The following is a 23,963-nucleotide window of genomic DNA, read 5'->3' as shown; positions in this document are numbered from 1 at the left end:
TGAAACATTTGTCTCCTAATATCTTGAAAACTTTCAGATTCTTCCAGTGAAATGGCAGCAAGTAGACATGAGATGATTCTGTATGGGTGAGAGAGTATCTAGTATACACCAGAACTTCCAGGGTGTCATTTAGTAGAGATATGTATTCTTATTCTTAATCCAACTTTGCAGCCCAATGACTTTATGAAGTCAAAAATTCTCCCCCAAATCCTTTTGGAGTATGATTTTTGACGCATATAGAGACAGAATCTGAGCCAATATATTTTATTTCAAATAAGGTTCTTTGATTTCTAATATGCTTTTGAAATGTGACATCTGTCTACCTTGTGAAATTCTGCTCTCTCAGCTCCCTGGAGAGCTTGGAAGAGTATTAAATAATTGGATCCTTGTTGCTTTCTGAATTCCACTACTTGTGGGCCATTTCTGCTGGATAAGCATGTTGTTTATCCATAGCATTCTCTTAATTCTGCTCCTCAAGCTCCTATTTTCTGCTCTCAAAGCCAAACTCTGGGATGGAGAACACTACTCCATGGTTATTTGTTATTAAAGGACTTCTATCAGAAAAAGGGAAGCAATGTTGATAAGATAAAGTACCTAAAAAGAAGATAAGCTGAAAAGGCAAGGAGGGATGTCATGCATTTCAGAGTTGCTCATTTATTCTGTTTTGCCACATCACAATCCTTACAATGAAAGCACTCTTCCTTCTCCATTGGATTTTCATCTGTAGAGTATTTAATCTTACAAAATTAAAAAAAATCAATAACCAGGGAATATTCAGTAGTTTAGAGTTTTAATATTTATCACAAAAGCAGAGCAATCACTTGTGAAGGAGTGGGGAGAGACAGAATTATGGGCACTTCTTTAAAAAAAAACAACAAATATAATCTTCCCCAAAGTTGTATCGATACTAAAATTCACCCAATTTCACATGAATCCTCAAGAGTTGTATCAATACCGAATTTCACTCCACTTCACTTGAATTTTCAAACTTGAAATACCAGCTGATTCGCACTACTTCCTTTCAATTAACTTTTCTAGCCTACAAATCAATACATGTTGGTGAATACCTAAAAGCAAATATTATCTATACAGAGACAGGAAATGATGACATTACTGGCAAAAGTGATGTCATAAACAGACATCAATTCCAAAGGATACTGAGTTCTCATGGTACTAGGGGAAATAAAATAATGACTTCACAGCTGAATAGAATTTAAATAAAACATATTTCAACAAAACTGCCAGAAAAATGAATCATTCTACATTAACAGGCTACATTAGCAACTAGATATGTTAAAAGTTTAATTTAGCAGAGGACTGCCTCTGACCAAAAAGAGTTTAATTTAGATTTTATCTGTCTTTTTAACTTAAGTTTATTCATTTTTGGTAATCTCTACACCCAATGTGGGGCTCACCCAGAGATCAAAAGTTGCATGCTCTTCTGACTGAGCCAGCCAGATGCCCCGTAGATTTCATCTGGTTTTGATTTATGTCAATAAGTATGGTTACTGGCTTAAAGGAAACCTGAAATTTATCTTTCTCTTTATGGACAATATTAACATATTTCCTAGAGAAACTTCTGTATTTTATGGGTAACAATACTTTTATCTCCCAAATTTAAATCTTTTTTTTCTATGATAATTTTAAGAAAGTAACCGACAGAAAGGTACAACACAAAGAATTATAGCTAGTAATTGGCATCCACTTATAATGTACTAGGCAAGGTGTAGAAGGTTTTATGTACATTATTTTGATTAATACTTACGATACACAATGTTGACGTTATAGAAATGTGGACACAATGATCCCCAGGTAAACTAAAGACAAAAAGAATGAGGCCTAAAGAGGGTAAGTGATCTGCCAAGGGTCACAAAACAAATAAGAGAGGAGGTGGAATTCATATTTAAGTACCTCTCGTTCTTAAGTCTTTCTCCTTTATTTACTCTTACAATTAAAGAGTAAAAGGTACAACAAGTGAGCATATTTGACTTATTAGAACATAAATACTGTTTTTCAATGTAAGTATTAAGTTGGAAGTATGTTACTTCATACTGAAAATATTTAGCACAAATTCAGTAGAATTCTTACTCAACAGGCTTAAGAGTCCTTTAAAATTCTCATCTACAGCAGCATTTCTCAACTTTTTTCATCATCTTCCCCCACCCCCCAAGGGGTCTTCTTGACACTATTTTTCTTAATCACCCTAACCACAAAAATTTAATACCACAGATATACCACATACTATATGTATATCTGTGCATACAGACTATATGTAGATCTGTGCTTTATACATAAGAAGAATTAAGATTTTTTTTTCCCCTAGAATGCATTTTTGCCCCTTGGAGGGTAATGAGGATGTATAATCTGAAAGATGTATCTGTTTTTCTTTGTTGCTCCAAAACCTTCCAACCCACTGGCTATTACTTCAAATTGCATGGAGTTACGGTCTTAGACTTTTAGCTTAAAGTTTTTCTATATGTTAAAATATGAATACATAGAAAATATTGGTGAAGCACCAAAACCCATGTACATTTTAGTGTGAATAGAAGATGGAAAAAACAGTTTGATGGGGGAAAATGAGAAGAATGTGAGAGCACTCCCTACTGGAGCAGAGGAAGGAGAACAGAGAGGCTCTGGGTCGGAATGCCTGTGGCACAATTGTGCTTCAGTCTAGTCCCGTTGAACACATTAACATGAAGTAAGTACTTGAAAATGCCAGCTCCCATTCATGATGAACAAGAAATCTTAGTCATAAACCACCTTAGTGACCATCACCCTATTGATTAATGTGTAAATACTGGGTTTCCTGCCTGTGAAGATTTGCTGTTTGGTTCCTTTCAGGTCTGTTTGTATATTCCCAATTGCTATGTGGCCAAGAACAAGTAAGTTTATGTAATGTTCCAAAGAAACAGCTCGACACCGTGGCTCATTTTAACCCAGGTATGAATAGAAGACAGAGTTGAATTCACAAATACTTCTTTCACATGCACTATAAAATACAACTTTTCACTCCCAGAGGCCAAAATGGTCTTAACCATTGAAGTAATTATAGCTCATGACTATAATTTAGAGTTAGCTCTAGTTGACTCAAAATTCACACAGGAAAATAATTCAGTCATCTTATTGGAACACTGGAGTGAATAACTTCATAAAACCCATATAGTTGCAGCAATCCTAGAGAGAAGGGTAAATTCTAATAGAAATCAAGAGTTGATAATTTCATAAAACAACAGTAATTGTCTACCATTTACTGGTCACCAATTTAAAGGCTCAAGTACCACAGTTTACATTTATAAATATCACCTACTCAATCCTTATAGCAATCCTATGAGATGAACAGTTGTATCCACTTGTATAGAGGAAATGAGTTTAGAAAGGATGGGCAATTTTCCTGAAACCTTTCAGAAGTAGAGGCAGAGTAGAGGAATTCAAACTCCTGTCATCTGAAGCTCATGCTTTGCCACCTCAGCCATAGTGAAATTATCTCAGTGAAATGACAGAAAAGGCTCAAGTCTGTAAACTTTTACTTTCCAGTCAGATGGAGAAATCTTGGGTAAATGGAGAAGTAATGGATACGGTGTGTAACATCTTTTGAGATTTTACATATAAGAAGCTACTGTTTAGATAATTTAAATTGAAGGATTAAAAAAAATACCTTCAAGATGTGTATTGGTAAAGATTTTCTGACTTTGAAGCTTATGAAAAATATGCATATGTATCAGGACCTTGGTAAATGTTAAATAAAATGGTGGCTACTCACACAAGCCTAGGTGCACTTTCCAGAAGCCAGGTCAACTATAGTAAATTATTTCCATCACTCATTCCCCATCAATAGCATTGAACCTTATAATATGAAGGGAGCCCCCATATAAAAGAATGGCCCTTCTAAAATAAAAAATACAAGAATAACACATGTTGGTGAGAAATGCAGAGAAAAAGGAACTCTCTTGTACTGTTGGTGGTAATGCAAACTGGTGCAGCCACTGTGGAAAACAGTGTGAAGTTTCCTCAAAAAGTTAAAAATAGAACTACCCCATGATTTAGTAATTGCACGACTGGGTATTTATCCAAAAAATACAAAAACACTAATTCAAAGGGATACATGCACCCTTATGTTGCATTATTTACAGTAACTAAATTATGGAAGCAGCCCAAGTGCCCATCAATAGACGAATGGATAAAGAACGTATGGTATATATTTACAATGGAATATTGTTCAGTCATAGAAAAGAATGAAATCTGGCCATGTGCAGTGACATGGATGGAGCTAGAGAGTATAATGCTAAGCAAAATAAGTCAGTCAGAGAAAGACAAATACCATATGATTTCACTCATCTGTGGAATTTAAGAAACAAAACAAATAAGCAAAGGAAAAAGAGAGAGAGCGACAAACCAAGAAACAGATTCTTAAATATGGAAAACAAACTGATGGTTACCAGAGGGGAGGTGGGTGGGGGTTGGGTGAAATAGGTGATGGAGATTAAGGAGTGTACTTGTGATGAGCGATGAGTGATGTATGGAAATGCTGAATAGCTATGTTGTACACATGAAACTAATATAACACTGTATGTTACTATACTGGAATTAAAATTAAATTAAATTAAGGCTCTTTTTAAAACATCCAATTCATTTTATACATGTATACAGTTCCACCAACATGAAAGGATAATAAAAACTAAGAGGGCAGAAGTGGAATAGCAAAAATAAAGTAAAACTCTATGAAATAATTTTATAGATTTAAAGAGGAGGTTAGGAGCAGTGTTGAGGAGCCAGGAACCAAATGTGTCACCTCATTCCTAGTCCAGTATTTTCTTCATAACAGTATACTGTTACTAAGTAGAATAATAAATAGGCTTGAAATTATAGCAAAAACTGACGTCTAAAATACATCATCAATTTTAGGCTTAATCTGTGGAGACTTAACTAATATTTAAATTATTCAAACATCCTGACAATGAAGTACAAATATAATTTATCTTTTAAACTACCAACCTAGTTATATTTACTATGTTCCAAATGGGTATCAAACATCCCTAAATAGTGACATAATGAATAACTCCAGTAAAGGCTAAAATTGTTCTCACATGTGAAGTAATGTGTACAACTGGTCAAAGTATAACCATCGCAATAAAAGATGTTTTCACTTAATTTCCTAGAAATTTCAAATGTTTGTTTAGCCCTTATTAACTGGAAAATTCCATAATGCATTGTACACTTACTGACACGTTCTAGTAAGAAAATGTTTTTAAAATAAATAATCCATGGCATAAAATTCAACCAGTGTTTCACAATATTAACTTGACAATAAATGAAGCATTTTTAATGTATGAAGCATTTTAAAAATGTTTATGTAGCTTCCAACGAAATTCTAATTTAATTATATTCTATAAAGTGAGAAAGATTCCCTATGTCAGATTCTCTATTAAAGGTTTTGCCAGATTTCTATTAAGACTAATGCATGCAAATGCTGTATTTAAAAATATTTTATACACTTAAGATATAATTGTGAATACTACTAAAAATATGCTTAACACTTCACTTTTTCAATGTTCTCCTACTTGAAACTAATGTTAAAACTGACAATCTAGGCATTCCCATATATGTTAAATATCAATAAAATGATCATGTAGAACCAGCTCTTTCTAGAGGACATATCAGAGCATTTTAACAACATATGGAAGTGCAACATATTTTTAAACCAGAAGTCATGTTAACACTTAGAACACATGGACTCTGTTGTCTATAACAACTACTAATTAAACCCCCAAATGTTGTGCTCATCTTAATGGAAGGGAAAAAAGTATAGTTATGCTAGTCATGCTCCCTCTTTAATTTATACATACATGTCCAAGATCATTCTAAGGTGCCATGCCTCATCAACTAAAATCCTAGTAGGACAAATAATACCAATCATGGCATTGCCCAGCACTATATGAAATCTGTACAAATCTGGAAAATTACATCCAAAGCCAAGTATACCTCCCTATATATATTTTCTATCACTTCAGAACAAATCTACCATTCGGAAGGTATGTTACTTACCGAGAAGCATGTTTCTTAGCAGAAGTCAATTCAGTCTGTCTGTAATTTATGTGTAACAAAGGTATAAAGAGCTGAGAAGTACGTTAACCTGCCACACGTTTTGTTACAGATAGTGTGAGCCTTCACAAACTCTTCCTTGTATCCTATGCCTGCTGGAGTACTGGACAGACTCCACTCACTCACTGTGCACCTCGGTGGAAACTAACAAACAATACAGTCACTGTCAGTAGATGTTGCCTCCTCAGCATACAGAGCCAAAAAAAATTATGGAAAAGTAGGTTACTTCACTGGGGTTGGAGATGTAAATTCTGAATTGATTATGCTGTTTCTTTAAAATTCCAGTAATATTTTCTACTGAATTCACAAAGAAACAAAATTTAAACTTATGCAAATAAGCTTATAAGATCATATTTAAAAAATGTAACTGTCCTCTTTCTCCCCTTCTTTTTTTCCTCTAAGAATTTAAAATACATTTCACTACAAACTAAAAAGAAATTGTGTTACAAAATAACCTCTGTATAATATGCATGTTTTTAGAAGCACTGAATATTAAAATTATATCACTAATCAAGGATCATAGAATGCAAATATACTTATTACTTGGTGTTATGAGCTTGGGCCTCCAATGTGATTTCAGTTCCACAATGGATTATTTGTTTGATTCCAATACAAAGATAATTATTTCTGAAATCAGTTTCTCCTGAGAGAATAAACCTTACAGTTTTAAAGCAATAAGAATATTGCAATGAACATTTAACAAAGGAATATCTTGTTTCTTTTTCTTCTTCTACTAGATGTGCATTAACAATTTAAAAAGAGAAAAATCTATATCTGAGCCCAACAGAAGAATACACAGCATGTCAGATAACACTAAAGCCAATAAGTTGAATGTGATTTTTAAGACTATGTTTTCTAAAATAGAAATGAGATAAAAACTGTGTGTAGTGGTGAAAGGTGGTTAAGATGGTGGAGGAACATGGAAGCCCTGAACTTGTCTTGTCCCTGAAATGCAGCTAGATCAGCATCAAGCCATTTTGAACACCTAGGAAATTGAGCTGAGGATTAACACAACAATCTGCATAACTTGAATCACACAGCAGGTACGCAATGCAGAGAGGTGAACTCAAGGAAAGAAAAGCTGCAGAGGGTAGGGAGTTGTTTTTGTGGAAAGAGAACAGAGAAAGGGAAAGGGGAGGAGCGTGACACCTTGGGATCATGCAAGAAAAGCACTCTCCCTGAATGTAGTGGGAGAGAAAGAGACAGAAAGAGTGAAAACAGTTTCAGGGTAGACTGAACAAGAAATCTGTTCCCCAACATCATTGACAGGGAGAAAGGGGAGGGTTTCAATCCACCAGGATTCTATAAACAGTGGAACGTAGAGTATGAAGTTTTGGAGCTCAGTGCCTGGTGGTGCTCTGGTGAGGAAGTAGGGCAAATTCCCAGGAGGAGGCAGCAGGGTTTGAGGGGTCCCTGGTGGTTCCCCTTATTGGAGTGCAAAAGGTCCCAGAGGACCCCTGAAGAGCAGCCATGTTTGCTGGTATTGGGACAAAGATGCCAGCGTGCAGCAAACCCTGGTGCTGGCTGTCTGTTGTGGTTTACTGTATTCTCTGAACCTCTGCCACTGTGCAATCACATGAATGCTTTCTAGGGCAAGCCAGCACCTGGCCATTGCTCAGTGAGACCCTCCCCCAGAGAGTTGGTGTGGGTCCAAGCTGCAGGGGTCTCTGACGCATGGGGCTTTAAAAACAATCCCACTCGAGGTAAAACTCTGGAGGGAGGTGCTGCCTGGCAGGTGGACAGCTTGGACATGGACAGGGTAGAGACAAGGAGTGGATGGAATCCTGAGACAAAGTAGGGGTGTTTGGCCGCAGGTCTGTCAGAGCATGAAACTCCTGTGCCAGAGACTAGGGAACTGAGTGAAGCCACTTGCACCTGTCCTGTGCAAGTACATGCACACCATACTGATCCACCCTAGTAAGCTAAGCAGCGCCACCTAGTGGATAACACAGCCATTACACCAAGCCCCGCCCAACTGCACTCTTCCAAGCATATCCCCTAGCATCCCCTAGAAGACCAGCACAAGTTACTCCACCTGCTTAGTGTATGGACTTTAGAGGGCTCCACAGTTTCAGTTCTAGGGGAAACTGCATATTACTTCATTTGGGTTTCATTCTGTTTACAAGTTCATTTATTTGTTCATTTTATTTGTTTCTGCTTTTGTTTAATTTTTTCCTTTTTTCCTATTCCCTTTTTTCTTTTATTTCCTTCCTCATTCTGAGATAAAATTTTATTTATTTTATCTTATTATTATTTTTTCTCCCACCCCCTCATTTTTTCTCTTCTATCAGGCTTCTTTCAACAAGCAGACAAAACCACACCTAGGATCTAGCTTCTTTTGATATTTTGTTTTGTTTTTATTTTTTAATTTTAATTTTTATTATTTTTTTCTTCCCCCAAAATGACAAAATGAAGGAATTCATCCCAAAAGAAAGAACAGAGAGAAATGACAGCCAGGGACTTAATCAATACAGACATAAGCAAAATGTCTGAACTAGAATTTAGAACCACAATAATAAGAATACTAGCTGGGGTTGAAAACAGCATAGAATTCCTTAATGAAGAGAGAAAAGAAATAAAACTAGTCAGGATGAAATTAAAAATGCTATAAGCAAGATGAAATCTTAAATGAATACCACGATGGCAAGGATGGACAATGAGGAGCAACAAATCAAAGATTGAGAAGATAAAATTATGGAGAGTAATGAAGAAAAAGAGGGAAACAAAGACAAAAGATCATGATTCAAGACTTAGAGAACTCAGTGACTTATTAAAAAGGAATAACATCCGAATCATAGGAGTTCCAGAAGATGAAGAAAGAGAAAAAGTGGCAGAAGGTTTATGTGAGCAAATTATACCAGAAAAATTTCCTAATCTGGGCAAGGACACAGACATCAAAATTGAAGAAGCACAGAGAACTCCCATTGGATTCAACAAAAACCAACCACCACCAAGGCATATCATAGTCAAATTCACAAAATACACAGACAGGGAAAGAATTATGAAAGCAGCAAGGGAAAAAGTCCTTAACATATAAGGGAAGACAGATCAGGTTCACAGCAGACCTATCCATAGAAACTTAGCAGGCCAGAAAGGAGTGGCAAGATATATTCAATATGCTAAATCAAAAAAAAATATGCAGCCAAGAATTCCTTATTCAGCAAGGCTGTCATTCAAAATAGAGATAAAGAGTTTCCCGGGCAAACAAAAACTAAAGGAGTTTGTGACCACAAACCAGCCCTGCCCTGCAAGAAATTTTAAGGGGGGTCCTTTGAGTGGAGAAAAGACAAAACGAAACAAAAAAGATGAAAAGCAACAAAAACTAGAAAGGACCAGAGAATATCACCAGAAACACCAATATAACAGGCAATACAATGGCATTAAGTTAATATCTTTCAGTACTCACTTAAATGTCAAGAGACTAAATGCTCCAATCAAAAGACATAGGGTATCAGAATGGATAAGAAAACAAGACCCATCTATATGCTGCTTGCAAGAGACTCATTTTAGACCTAAAGACTCTTGTAGATTGAAAGTAAGGGGAAGAAGAACCATTTCTCATGCTAATGGTCATCAGAAGAAAGCTGAAGTAGTCATACTTATATCAGACAAATGAGATTTCAAAATAAAGTGTAACAAGAGATGAAGAAGGGCATTATATCATATTTAAGTAGTCTATCCACCAAGAAGACCTAATAATTATAAATATTTATGCCCCTAAGGTGGAACACCAAATATATAAATCAATTAATCACAAACATAAAGAAACTCATTGATATTAATACCATTATAGTAGGGGACTTCAACACCCTATTTACAGCAATGGACAAATCATCTAAGCAGAAAATCAACAAGGAAACAATGGCTTTGAATGACATACTGGACTAGATGGACTTAACAGATATGTCCAGAACATTTCATCCAAAAGCAGCAGAATACACATTCTTCTTGAGTGCACATGGAACAGTCTCCTGAAGAGATCACATACTAAGTCACAAATCAGCCCTCAACAGGTACAAAAAAGATCGAGATCATACCTTGCATATTTTCAGATCACAACACTATGAAACTTGAAATCAACCACAAGAAAAAAAAATTGGAAAGACCATGAATGCTTGAATATTAAAGAACATCCTACTAAAGAATGAATGGGTTAACCAAGAACTTAAAGAGGAAATTAAAAAGTAGAATTAAAAAAAGAATACAAATAATAATAAAAGAATAAAATGAGCAATTATATGCCAAAAAATTGGATAATCTAGAAGGAATGGACAAACTCCTAGAAACATATGAACTACCAAAACTGAAACAGGGCAAAAGGGAAAATTTGAACAGATCCATAACCAGTAAAGAAATTGAGTCACTAATCAAAAATCTCCCAACAATCAAGAGCCCAGGGATGGATGGTTTTCCAGGGATATTCAACCAAACATTTAAAGAAGAGTTAATACCTATTCTTTTGAAGCTGTTCCAAAAAATTGGGGTGCCTGGGTGGCTTAGTCGGTTAAACATCTGACTTCAGCTCAGGTCATGATCTCACAGTCTGTGAGTTCGAGCCCCGCGTCAGGCTCTGTGCTGACAGCTCAGAGCCTGGAGCCTGCTTCAGATTCTGTGTCTCCCTCTATCTGTCCCTCCCCTGATCATGCTCTGTCTCTCCCTGTCTCAAAAATAAATAAAAACATTAAAAAATTTTGAAGCTGTTCCAAAAAATAGAAATAGAAGGAAAAGTTCCAAACTCATTCTACACAGCCAGGATTACCTTGATTCCAAAACTAAACAAGGACCCCACTAAAAAGGAAAACTACAGACCGATTTCCCTAATGAACATGGATGCAAAAATTCTCAACAAGATACTAGCAAACTGGATCCAACAATGCATCAAAAGAATTATTCACCACAATCAAGTGGGATTTATTCCTGGGATGCAGGGCTGGTTCAGTATCCACAAATCAATGTGAGACATCACATTAAAAAAAGAAAGGATAAGAACCACATGATACTCTCAATAGATGCAGAAAAAGCATTTGACAAAATACAGCATCATTTCTTGATAAAAATCCTCAAGAAAGTAGGAAAGTAAGAAAATACCTCAAAATCAGAAAGGCCATATATGAAAGACCCACCACTAAGTATCATCCTCAATGAGGAAAAATTGAGAGCTTTCCTCCTAAGGTTAGGAACAAGACAAGGATGTCCACTCTCACCACTGTTATTCAACATAGTGTTGGAAGTCCTAGCCTCACCAATCAGGCAATGCAAAAAAATAAAAGGCACCAAATTGGCAAGGATGAAGTCAAACTTTCATTCATTGTAGACAACATGATACTCTATGTGGAAAACCTAAAATACCCTACTAAAAAATTGCTAGAACCAATCCATGAATTCAGTAAAGTCACAGGACATAAATCAATGTACAAAAATCGGTTGCTTTTCTATACACCAATAATGAAGCAGCATAAAGAGAAATCAAGGAGTCAATCCCATTTACAACTGCACCAAAAACCATAAAATACCTGGGAATAAACCTAACCAAAGAGGTGGAAAATCTATACACTGAAAACTATAGAAACCTTATGAAAGAAATTGAAGAAGACACACACACACACACACACACACACACACACACACACACACAAATGGAAAAACATTCCATGCTCATGGATTGAAAGAAACCATATTGTTAAAATGTTGATACTACTCAAAGCAATCTACATATTCAATGCAATCCCTATCAAAATAACACCTACATTCTTCACAGAGCTAGAACAAACTGTCCTGTAATATGTATGGAACTAGAAAGGACCCCGAATAGCCAAGGCAATCCTGAAAAAGGAAGCCAAAGCTTGAGGCAAAACAATTCCAGACTTCAAGCTGTATTACAAAGCTGTAATCATCAATACAGTATGGTACTGGCATAAAACAAACACATAGGTCAGTGGAACAGAATAGAGAACCCAGAAATAGACCCATAAATGTATGGCCAACTAATCTTTGACAAAGCAGGAATGAATATCCATTGGAAAAGAGTCTCTTCAGCAAATGGTGTTCAGAAAACTGTACAGTGACATGCAGAAGAATAAACCTGGACGACTTTCTTATACTACACACACACACACACACACACACACACACACACACACACAAATCAAAATGGATGAAAGACTAAATGCAAGATAGGAAGTCATCAAAATCCTAGAGGAGAAAACAGGCAACAACCTCTTTGATCTTGGCTGCAGCAGCTTCTCACTTGACATGTCTCCAGAGGCAAGGGAAACAAAAGCAAACATGAACTACTAGGACCTCATCAAGATAAAATGTTTCTGCACAGTGAAGGAAACAATCAGCAAAACTAAAAGGCAACTGGTGGAATGGGATGGGTATTTGCAAATAACATATCAGATAAAGGGTTAGTATCTAAAATCTATAAAGAAACTTACCAAACTCAATATCCAAAAAACAAATAATCCAGTGAAAAAATGGACAAAGGACATGAATAGACACTTTTCCAAAGAAGATATCAGATGGCTAATAGACACATGAAAAGATGCTCAACATCAATCATCATCAAGGAAACACAAATCAAAACCACAATGAGATAAAACCTCACACCTGTCAGAATGGATACAATTAACAACTCAGGCTACAATAGATGCTGGTGAAGATGTGGAGAAAGAGGAACACTTTTGCACTGTTGGTGGGAATGCAAATTTGTGTAGCCACTCTGGAACAGTATGGAGGTTCTTCAAAAAATTACAAATAGAACTACCCTATGACCCAACAATTGCACTACTAGGTATTTATCCAAATGATACAGGAGTGCTGATTTGAACGGGCACATGCACCCCAATGTTTACAGCAGCACTGTCAACAATAGCAAAACTATGGAAAGAGCCCAAATGTCCATTGACTGATGAATGGATAAAGATATGGTATCTATATGTATATGTATATGTATATGTATATGTATATGTATATCTATATCTACAATGGAATATTACTGGGCAGCTAAAAAGAATGAAATCTTGCCATTTGCAATAATGTGGGTGGAACTAGAGTGTATTATTCTTTGTGAAATAAGTCAGAGAAAAACAAATATCATATGATTTCACTCATATATGGAATTTAAGATACAAAACAGATGAACATAAGGGAAGAAGAGCAAACATAATATAAAAACAGAGAGGGAGACAAACCATAAGAGACCCTTAAATACAGAAAACAAACTGAGGGTTGCTGGCTGGGTGTTGGGTGTGGGGAAGGGCTAAAGAGGTGAGGGGCATTAAGGAGGACACTTGTTCAGATGAGCACTGGGTGTTATATGTAAGTGATGAATCACTAAATTCTATTCCTGACATTAAAAAATAAATAAAAATAGAATAGAAAATTAAATGACACATCCCAGTGTTACATATTCTAGCCACGTGTTCCTATAATACATATTTCATTTACACATTGTAATGACAGACAACAGCAATTAAACTATACCTTCCTCAAATCTAAATACTTGAACAGTGAAATTTTATGGGTTTTTGTTCATGTTTCAATATTTCCCTATTCCTTAATTTGGGGATTCAACTTCTATAGCCCTAGCTACTATTATTTTTAATGTAAAAAGATACAAACAGGAAAAGGAGAGGAAGAGAGGAGAACACTGAGAATAGTGTAAAAAAGAAAATTTTGAACTATACTGGTATTTCAGATTTTTCTGAATCTAGGTGATACAGGGAAAGTGGGGAAGGACCATGAAGACAGGAGAGTTTGGAGCAAAGAGAACAAAGGGAGAGAGATGGATAAGGATAATAATTAATAAAACATACCAATGATTGTTTTTTTCCTTTTTTCCCCTTTTATTGGCCATTTTAAAATGTAGGCCTTTGGTATACCAAATGTATACCAAATTTGAATGTAGTCATCTAAAGGATTGCACATATAAATTCTTACATTGGGTAAACTAACTTTCAATAAGAGGTAGGTGTGTGTGTGTGTGTGTGTGTGTGTGTGTGTTTATATTAATAAATATTTCTTTATAAATGTGGAAGAAGACCTTCCTGACTGCCTTTGACTTCCCATTTATTCTAACCTAGTGGTTCTCACACTTGAGCATGTTCCCTGGAGGGCTTGTTAGAACAGACTCCTGAGCCCAATTCCCAGAGTTTCTGATTCAGTATCTCTAGGGTGGAATCTGAGAAATTACAACAAATTCCCAGGTGATGCTGATGCTGCTAGTCCCAGGACTACACTTGGAGAATCCCCGCTCTAGCTCATTATGTTACCCTAGCATCTAACATGAGGATAATTTCCACTGTAAATTGTTGTGTTACCATATTACATGGATTCTGAGATCTCCCCCACAGCCTACCACATTTTCACAGCTCTGAGTCAGGATGTGTCTCTAATTAATCACATCTTATGATAAATATACACAAGGCAGCACCTATAACTGTAATGGTCAGTTCAGAGTGTGCATGGACTTGTTCAGAGCTGTTAATAAGGTCTCTTCAGTTGAGCGATAGAATTTTTCAGTGCTATCATGTGTTGAATTTAACTATCATTTAAAAATTATTTTTTAAACCTACACTTTGAGAGCCACAGTTTTGTCTTTAAACATACAAGTGATTGCATACAAAATGGCATATAAACAGGTGTGACATTTGTATTTGTTATTTGTGAAGCAGATGTTTATTATTGGAGGAATGATAGCAATTTCAGACTTTCTTGGAAAGTATCATTCTACTGCATTAGAGGATGTAAGAAAGGTAACCTCAAGGGGAAGAAGTTGTGGTACGTGTAAAAGTTTTGCTTATCACAGGCTTAGTAATGCAACTGAAGGTAAAAGAAATTGCCAGATGCCTCTGAACAGAAATTTCAAAGTGACAAGTTGCTGGTGTGAATAATTCACAAGTCCAGAGCAGCTCTCTTTAAGGCTCTGTGTTATAGTTTATTGATACTTTTTTCTTTCTTAGTGATACATAAAGTAATGATGTGACTTACATAAAAAAATCCTTAGATTTGTTAAAATGTTATTATTGGAAAATAAAACAATCATTCCTAGTAGTAGCTATTTAAAAATGAATGACCAATGTGTTGATTTCGAGCAGGTTTTTTCTTTTATTGTTCAAAGTGTGGTGTGAAAATTACCTAAAAAAAATCACCAGGATTCTCTGCTAAAAATGTAGGTATCTGGGACTACCAGAGATCTATTGAATCAATATTTTTAGTTGGCGGATGACTAACCATCTCACCTTCAAGTACACAGCAATTTAATAAAAATGGCACCACTGGAGGACTCCTAAATGTGAGTGGTAATAATATATTTCTGAAAAAAAAGTCTTTGATTCCAAATCAATTACAATAAACCTTTGGCATTGCGTAGGTGATTAAAACTATGTAAGAACAAAACTCTCCATGGGTAGTTTTACAAACCCAAACACCAAACTGCATAAATATTCCAATGGACCTGGGTAAAGGCAGAGGAGAAAAAGCCAGAGGCAATGGCAGATGCTCATCTGACCAAGCCTAAAGCAAGTAGTGCTTGATAGGAAGGCATGATATTAGGAAGAACAAGTACATAGAGGAGCACCACATCCCCAAGTCAGACTCCAACACTGGGCCAGTACTGACTGGAGTCTCCATGTAGCCCTCTAGTGGTATAAAGAATTTGCAAGAGGTAATACCAGAAAGCCAAGATGTAACTGACTGGAAAGTCACCTAATATTGCTGAGCCTGTTAACTCTGTAATATAATGAAGGTATTGTTACAGTATATGTCTACAGTCCATTTCAGCTCTGAAGTTATGTAATTTGTTTAAAAACTTTCATAAAAGGGTATGGCCTCCTTCAAAGTTTTATTAAGAAAACCTCATGAAAGCAAATGACAAACTAATCAAAGACAAAGAACATCTGTGGTGGTTTTAATTATGTCCCCCCACAACTTCTTATGTTGAGGATATGAATCCCCAGTATTTCAGAATATGACCTCATTTGGAGGTAGGGTCTTTACAGAGGTAAATGAGTTACAATGAGGTCATCAGAATGGACCCTAATCCCATATGACTGACTGGTGTCTTTATAAAAATGAGAAATCTGGATACAGATAGATACAGAGAAATGATGTGGAGGGACACAGGGAGAAGACAGACATCTACACACCAAAGACAGGCCAGGAACAGATCCTTCCCTCACAGCCCTCAGAAGGAACCCACCTGCCAACACCTCGAATTCAGAATTCTAACTTCCAAAACTGTGAGACAATACCTCAGTATTGTGAGGTATTTCAAAGTACCTCAGTTTGTGTTACAACAGCCTTGGCAAAAGAATACAGTGTCTTTACCAGGTGCGTGATATTATTAAGTACATGCTAACTTTATAAAAAGATTGGAGAGTGGATCACCATTCTCTGTTCTTCTAAGAAGTCTGAAAAGCAGTAGGAGCAGCTATTTTGGGAAAGTTAGTTAAACTCAGATTTTTATATTTGCATTTCTGTTAATTTTTCCTTAATCAGGTTGGTCATGCATCTGTCTTTTCTAGTAGATTTCCCCCTCAAAAACACTAGCTGTTGATTTTTTCCCTACTTGCTTTTATATTTATTAATGTCTACTTCCTAACTTCCTTTGATTAATTTTGATACACTTTTTCTAGTTTCTAAGATACACACATGGCTCATTTATTTTCAATTTTTGTTTTTTAACACTAAAAACCATTTAAGAACACAGTTTTGCTAACTTTTTCCTTCCATTAGCTTACAGATAATCTATCATTTTAGTTGATTTTCCTTTTCTCTCCTTACTTAATGGTTAATAGAACTGACAGCAGAAATAATGTATCTATTTTTGTCTTTAGTATTAATTTAGTTTGGTCTTGGGCCAATCACTCACCTTCCATGAACTTCTGTGAGGTTGCCTGTGTGAGGATCAAACCAACTAAATATGACAGTATTTGAAACCATGGATTGTTATACAAATTTAAGTTATTGCTTTAATTATTTTTGACTAATTAACTCTACATAAAGAAATAGGGCACGCCTGGGGACATGAGAATTGCTTAACTTTGGGGTTTTAAATTTTTATTTCTGTTTGATATATTATTGTCTCTCAAATTGTCTATATGTTTATAACTTTATAGCAAAATGGCAATAATTCACCTACCAGCACAGTTTTAGTTGATCACTTTCATTCAAGGAAAGAAATTATTTAAAAAAATCTTTCTCTCGAAATAATCTGCATTATCATTTAAAAATAGGAGCAAAAAACAAAACAAACAAACAAAAAACCCAACCATGAGCAAAAGGAGCTAGCATTTATTGAAAGCAGGTTATATGTCAGGCACTCTTTTAGGTAATTTACATTAAATTCTCATAAAAGTTACTGTACTGCCCAAGGTCGCAAATCTTCCAATCCAGTTCTCCTTTCAATCTCCCTCCTTAGAGAAACCAGTGAATTGAGACAGCAGGTTGAATTCAAGTTTTTTCCTAATGATTTCCAGAGAACGCAAAATATTTCATATTTTAAGGGAAATTGAAAATATAAATCACACGTATTTAAAAAAAAAACAAATGGCCCTTTCGTTTATCCTTGTTTTTTTTGTTTTTTTTTCTTCAGAGGAAACTTTTAGTTTTTTCTTTTTTTTTTTTTTCCTTTAGGGGAAAATGAAAATGTCTGTGAGGAATCATTTTGCTTTGAATTATACTATTATTTTCCTATCATGCTAAATATGAGGTTCCAACACATCTTATGTATTAATTCAAGAGTTCTCATAGTATCTAAAATATATGTACAAATTTTTAGCAACATTCATTTTTAATACCTAGTGCTGAGTTTTTACTTAAGACCACCTGAAGGCATTAATTACTATTATTTCTGGTGAGATTATGCTGAGGAAAAAATTGTAGCCTAATCAGCTTTTCAAATTATCTACAAGTACACAGCTCTCTGTAGATGGGAGATCATTATTCTTAACTAGGCTGCCACTTATTTGAATAAAGTAAACATTTAACGAATTATATGAGTTCTGAGTTTAAGAATCCAGAATGCACCCAGAAAAGAGAGATAATAAGAATTAAAATTGTATTAGTGAAGATGCTCATTATGTTTAAATGCAAACATATAGAAACATCCTAAATGCTCAATAGCAGAGGAATGGGTATGTCAATATTATAAAATATATTTAGTGACATAGGAAAATGTTCACTAACAACTGGGGAGAACTATATAGAGCTGGTTATACAATAAAGCTCATATATGTAAGAAAAGCATTTCTATATCTATATGAATATTTGTATATGTACACATCTACAGAAACATGTTTAGAAAAAAAATCCTCCAAAATATGTTAACACTGCAGGTTTATAGAAAATTTTAGTTTATTCTTTTTTCTGTATTGTTACATTATTTTTGGTACTAAGCCGAAAAGAGAATCCATCTTAAAAACTGCAGTGGGAGAGATTTGGCTCTTTAAAAGAAAATTCATGTAATTTATAAAAATCTGGAGGCAGAACTAGCTAATTTAGGTAATCTCACTTAAAAATCTTATAGTAGGTATATTTTGAGAACAAGCTAAATTCTCCAGTTTCCTTTGGGCCCTAATGATCCTCTGATGCAACCTGTAAGGTTACAGACCTGGGCAAGCATGCAGACTAAACACACGCAGGAGGCTCTCTCATTGATCCCTGTCACAGGGCAAATGTAGAGGAAGTGGTGTGAAATAAACAAGGTAAAAGAGAATGAGGAAAATGGTAATACACTATTTATATGGAACTTCAGCCATCAATTCCCACAATTCCTCAGTGAGTCAATCTCTTCACCTGTAGTATCTGCATCCACATAGATGAGCCTGGAGAATTGGCAGGAAGGGGAGGGCAGGAATCTAGCCCACAGATAGGCTTATCTGCATGATTTCCTTCAAGGCATTAAATCCTTTTAACCATTATTGTAGCACTGTCATTTTTACCCAAGTATTTAACTTATATAAAGGAAACAGTTTGTAGCCTGGATAGATATGGCTCCCAGAAACGTGTTATAACATGGCCCAGATAAAACTATTCCCATGTCATCAGAATATTTCTGTTACAACATCATGACATATAACTAACATGGTTCAGACACATCAGATCCCTGCACAACTGGACACATCAAAAGAATTGTTATGTCATCAATGATGCCACCAGAGAGAGCACCTGGTTCCCTCCTACACTGGAGAGCAGATGTTCCAATAATGCCACAGAGGTTTTCTTAAGATAGATGTTCAGATGTGTCAAGATTTTCAATAGGGTTAAATTGGAAATGTTATCATTTTTGTTCTATTCATTAAAAAAAAAAAAAATCTCTACCTACCTAAATGACACCCACTCTACTTTGCTTATTTTAATGGAAATCCAGTTTGTCTTCTGAGGCAGAGTTTGCTTAGGGCAGCACAATGCTCTGCAACTGTTTATGTCATGAGAGTGATTGCCAGCTGGGAGAAATGTGCTGTATCTAGTTTGCCTATGGCATATATTTGGAAGGAGATGGACGAGACTATAAAACTCAGGACAAGTTAGACAATTTTGAAGTGCAATGATATTCTGCAAACAAAAATGTTTAGGTGTATCTAACTCTGGGAGATGAAATCCAAAGGGATTTTAAGATTTGCTCTCCATTGGCATAAAAATCTTAAAAATAAAAAAAAATAAAAAAAAAGAACCATTCAAAAAATCACCAACAGGCTTCATTTTCATTCAAGAGCTTGTTACACACAGCGGGCGTTAAAAACAACACTGAAAATCATTAAAAACTCATTTAAAATAAAAATATAAAAGGTAAATTCACTAGAGTCAAAACTGTTGAAATACAGTTTTTTTATTTATTTATTTTTTAACGTTTATTTATTTTTGAGACAGAGAGAGACAGAGCATGAATGGGGGAGGGGCCGAGAGAGAGGGAGACACAGAATCGGAAACAGGCTCCAGGCTCTGAGCCATCAGCCCAGAGCCTGATGCGGGGCTCGAACTCACGGACCGCGAGATCGTGACCTGGCTGAAGTCGGACGCTTAACCGACTGCGCCACCCAGGCGCCCCTGAAATATAGTTTTTAGAAGCATATGGGTACAATTTCCCTGCATCTGAACTGTATGGTTAAATTAACTATAAAAATATTTTTATCAGTAATATACTTTTCTGAAATAACTCACATATATAAACTCTAAATCATATTAGAAAGGAAAAGAAAGATAAAAGATATTGTCTTTGTCTCAGGAAATGAGTTTACTTGTTTAAAATGCAGTTTTAAGAAAACATTTAACTAATAGGTATATTGTGGGGTTTTGTTTAGTTTTGTTTTTGAGAGAGAGTTGAAAGCAGGGGTGAGAGGATGAGGGGGAATCTTAAGTAGGCTCCATGCTCAGTGGCAGATCCCACAACCCTGGGATCATGACCTGAGCCAAAATCAAGAGTTGCAGTTTCAACTGGCTGAACCACCCAGGTGCCTCAACAAATAAGTGTTTTTAAACTTTGAATACATGTCATATAATTATTGAATCTGAATACTTAAAAATGACTCCCAAATTATCTCATTTTATTAACAAATAAACTGAGATCCAGAGGGACAAATTATCTTGCTTATTGTCATCCAGTTGGAGGGAAATATCATAGGAACAGTATTCACTCTCTAAATTTTTGTTAAGTCCCATTCTATGCCAGGCACTGTTCTGAGTGCTGAAACAACTGGAATCCCTGTTCTCATGGAACTTACATTAGACTAATGTTTCCTATCATAAGGCTCTTTGCTCACATACTCCTCTCACCAAAAGAGCTAAACTATACAACTTATAAGGACACTCCAAATCTGATAAAAATGCCTGTGTTTTTTTGTTGTTGTGTTTTTCTGCCTAGATTCATCTATAATGATTTCCTTGAAAATGATCACATTTGTCCATATTGAAGAGAAAATCCCCAGATCTATATGTTACATGTACTTGAATGAGAAACTTGAGTAAGATCTGTATTGTTTTTGTTATCTCAGTGTAACATATTTGGGATATAATGGCATAGTACAATTGGAAAGATCTCATTTTTTTTTTTATCTCTATGCCCCACAGAAGGGGAAAAAAGTCTGAGATTCAGAGATAATGATTTGCTATTTCTTTCCCAATTTAATCTTAGGTATCTCTACTAACATCCAGCAGTCATCATATTATGATTTGAGTGAATGATTTAGAGAAGGATCTATATAATATCAAGTGATGTTGTAACAGTCTACAACTGCAGCAGTAAATCAGGAAGAATTCTAACGTGTGGTTTTAACATTCACTAATATTCTTTAGTAATAATGTGCTGCACATGTACTACAACTTTTAGCCTTAGGCAACTGGATTTTGTAATTAAGGCAGAATACGCAGTATGTTTCCAGGGCTTGCCAGCCCCCAGCCTCTTTTGCCTAATGTGACCCCTCTCTGTACCGTATGACTCTATCTCATTCCAGCCACAGCAGATGGGACCAGGACCAAGTGTAGATAACTGATTTAAGGGCAGCTAATCATCAGAGATGTGACTAGTGGCCTGGATCAAAACAACATGCCAATTAATCCTTTAGGGATAGGGAAGATGAGAAACTGGGAACATAAACACTAGAGACTGTGAAATTCTGATCAGGTTCACAGGGTCTCATGTTCAAGCCATACTTTATGGGGAAGAGGGACAAGTCACTAGAAAGAACACATCATAAAGTGCTGAGGAGGCAAGAGACTGTGAGAGGTAGAGATCGCTTCTGAGAGAAAAAAAAAAACAAAACAAAAACAGTTCCCGGTGGCTTTCCAGGTCACTGACATCTATTTCCACAAGCCCCGGCCAACTTCGATTATTGGCTTTGGATTTCCTGAGATTCACTGTTGAATCCTCATAACAAATTTCCTCTTTCTTAAGTTATACTGAGTCTTACTTGCAACCATATGAATCCTGGCCAAGAGAAATGGCTTTTCTTGCACCCATACCTCGTTTGAGCAAAAGTCAGTCACACATGATGGTACGCAATTCCTCTTACTTCTCTGAAGGACCACTCTACCCATAAGTCAATTTTGGTCACTGGTTATTATACTATATCATTAATATTTAATGACACAGTGGCATTTAATAAGTTAATTTTTACAACCTTATAAATATAAAATTATAGGATGGTTACTAAATGGTTACTGTATTAATCTTTTCCAACTTTCAACTTTCAAATAGTTTTTGGTGATGCTCATACTACCTGCTTCCTTCATCTCTTTCCTGTTCTCTATCGAAGGTGTTGGAAAACAGGCACTCAGAGAAATCAAAACAAGTAGCAGTCTTCTGGCTTACCAGAGCTCTGATATTCTCCTCTATAAGTGCTTTCTGGCTATTGTTTCCCCAATAAATTTTGTTCCTAAAGTTCCTGAAGGCTTTCTCCTTTATTCTTCATTTAATTAGTCATTGATCCTCCTCAAACTGAATGGGTGAGAAAACATTTTCTCCTTTGTTTTGCTTTTAAATATTTGATCCGAATATTTTTTGCTACTTGTTTAGCATACTGTTTCTGTAGCAAACACAGATTTTTCTCCTTCTTCTGTATTTGTTTTGCTACTGCCAGGAACAGAGTCTACAAAAATTATTGTTGCCTCCTCATATACCAGAAAAAAACTTTATTCTTTATAAGGTAAAGAAAATGTCAGTCTCAGTCAATATAAATACTTTTACTCAAAAGATATATTAGGGGCGCCTGGGTGGCGCAGTCGGTTAAGCGTCCGACTTCAGCCAGGTCACGATCTCGCGGTCCGTGAGTTCGAGCCCCGCATCAGGCTCTGGGCTGATGGCTCAGAGCCTGGAGCCTGTTTCCGATTCTGTGTCTCCCTCTCTCTCTGCCCCTCCCCCGTTCATGCTCTGTCTCTCTCTGTCTCAAAAATAAATAAACGTTGGAAAAAAAAATTAAAAAAAAAAAAAGATATATTAAAATGACAATTCAGATATCATTCAGCTACAGTAATGAGCCATCTGAAGCACTTTACTCTGGGGTTTTCCAACTTCAGGGAAAATAAAAAATTGGGAAACAGTTAAAAATAGAAATATTGATATGATTAAAGCTAGAAAAGAGTAGGAAAGACAAAAAGTATAATAAAAAGAATACGAAGATCTGGCCTTCAAGTACATAAATGGCTCTATGTTACCAAGCATGGAGATGACAGGTAGAACTACCAAGAGAGTGACCTTAGTAGTAGTAACTACTCAGATGCACAAAACTGAGATTCGAATGGCTAGGATGGCAAGAAAAGCTGGCAACTTCTGCAGACCTGCGGAACCCAAATTGGCATTTGTCATCAGGATCAGAGAGATATCAATGGTGTGAGCCCAAAGGTTCGAAAGGTGCTGCTGCTGCTTTGTCTTTGCCGGATCTTCAGTGGCACCTTTGTTAAGCTCAACGAGGTGAGCTTCATAGATCAGTTCATTCACTGACTCCAGGTTTGGGTAACGCCATGCTCCATATGGTTCCATAATCCATAACATATTAACTGAAGCCTTGTTGAGCTTAACAAAGGTGTGACTGAAGATCTAGAAAGGCGAAAAAGCAGCAGCACCTTTCGAACCTTTGGGCTCACACCATTGATATCTCTGATCCTGATGACAAATGGGTTCTGCAGGTCTGCAGAAGTTGCCAGCTTTTCTTGCCATCCTAGCCATTCAAATCTCAGTTCTGAACACCTGTCTGTATTCCTTGTGGTAATGTTTAGCTCCTTGCCCCTCAAAGCATCTTTTGGGCAAACTTCTTTCTCAGACGCTTGATCTTCAACTCTGAGAAATTCTTTCACTTTTTCTTAAGGGTTTCTGGCACAGGAAGTACCTTCTTTTCCTTCTCGTCTGCACCCTCCATGGTTCCAGCCAG

At 36.1% G+C, this 23,963-nt stretch overlaps 1 protein-coding gene across 7 annotated transcripts in view; it reads right to left on the bottom strand.

Moving 5' to 3' along the window:
- Window positions 1-23,963, bottom strand: part of ZNF385B (zinc finger protein 385B) — a 413,030-nt gene that overhangs the window by 197,781 nt on the left and 191,286 nt on the right. The gene's annotated exons all lie outside the window — the stretch shown is intronic.

This window comes from Prionailurus viverrinus, chromosome C1, assembly GCF_022837055.1.
Source record: "Prionailurus viverrinus isolate Anna chromosome C1, UM_Priviv_1.0, whole genome shotgun sequence".
Taxonomy (NCBI): Eukaryota; Metazoa; Chordata; class Mammalia; order Carnivora; family Felidae; genus Prionailurus; species Prionailurus viverrinus.
Note: the sequence above shows the minus strand (reverse complement) of the source record. Positions and strands in the feature narration are given on the sequence as shown.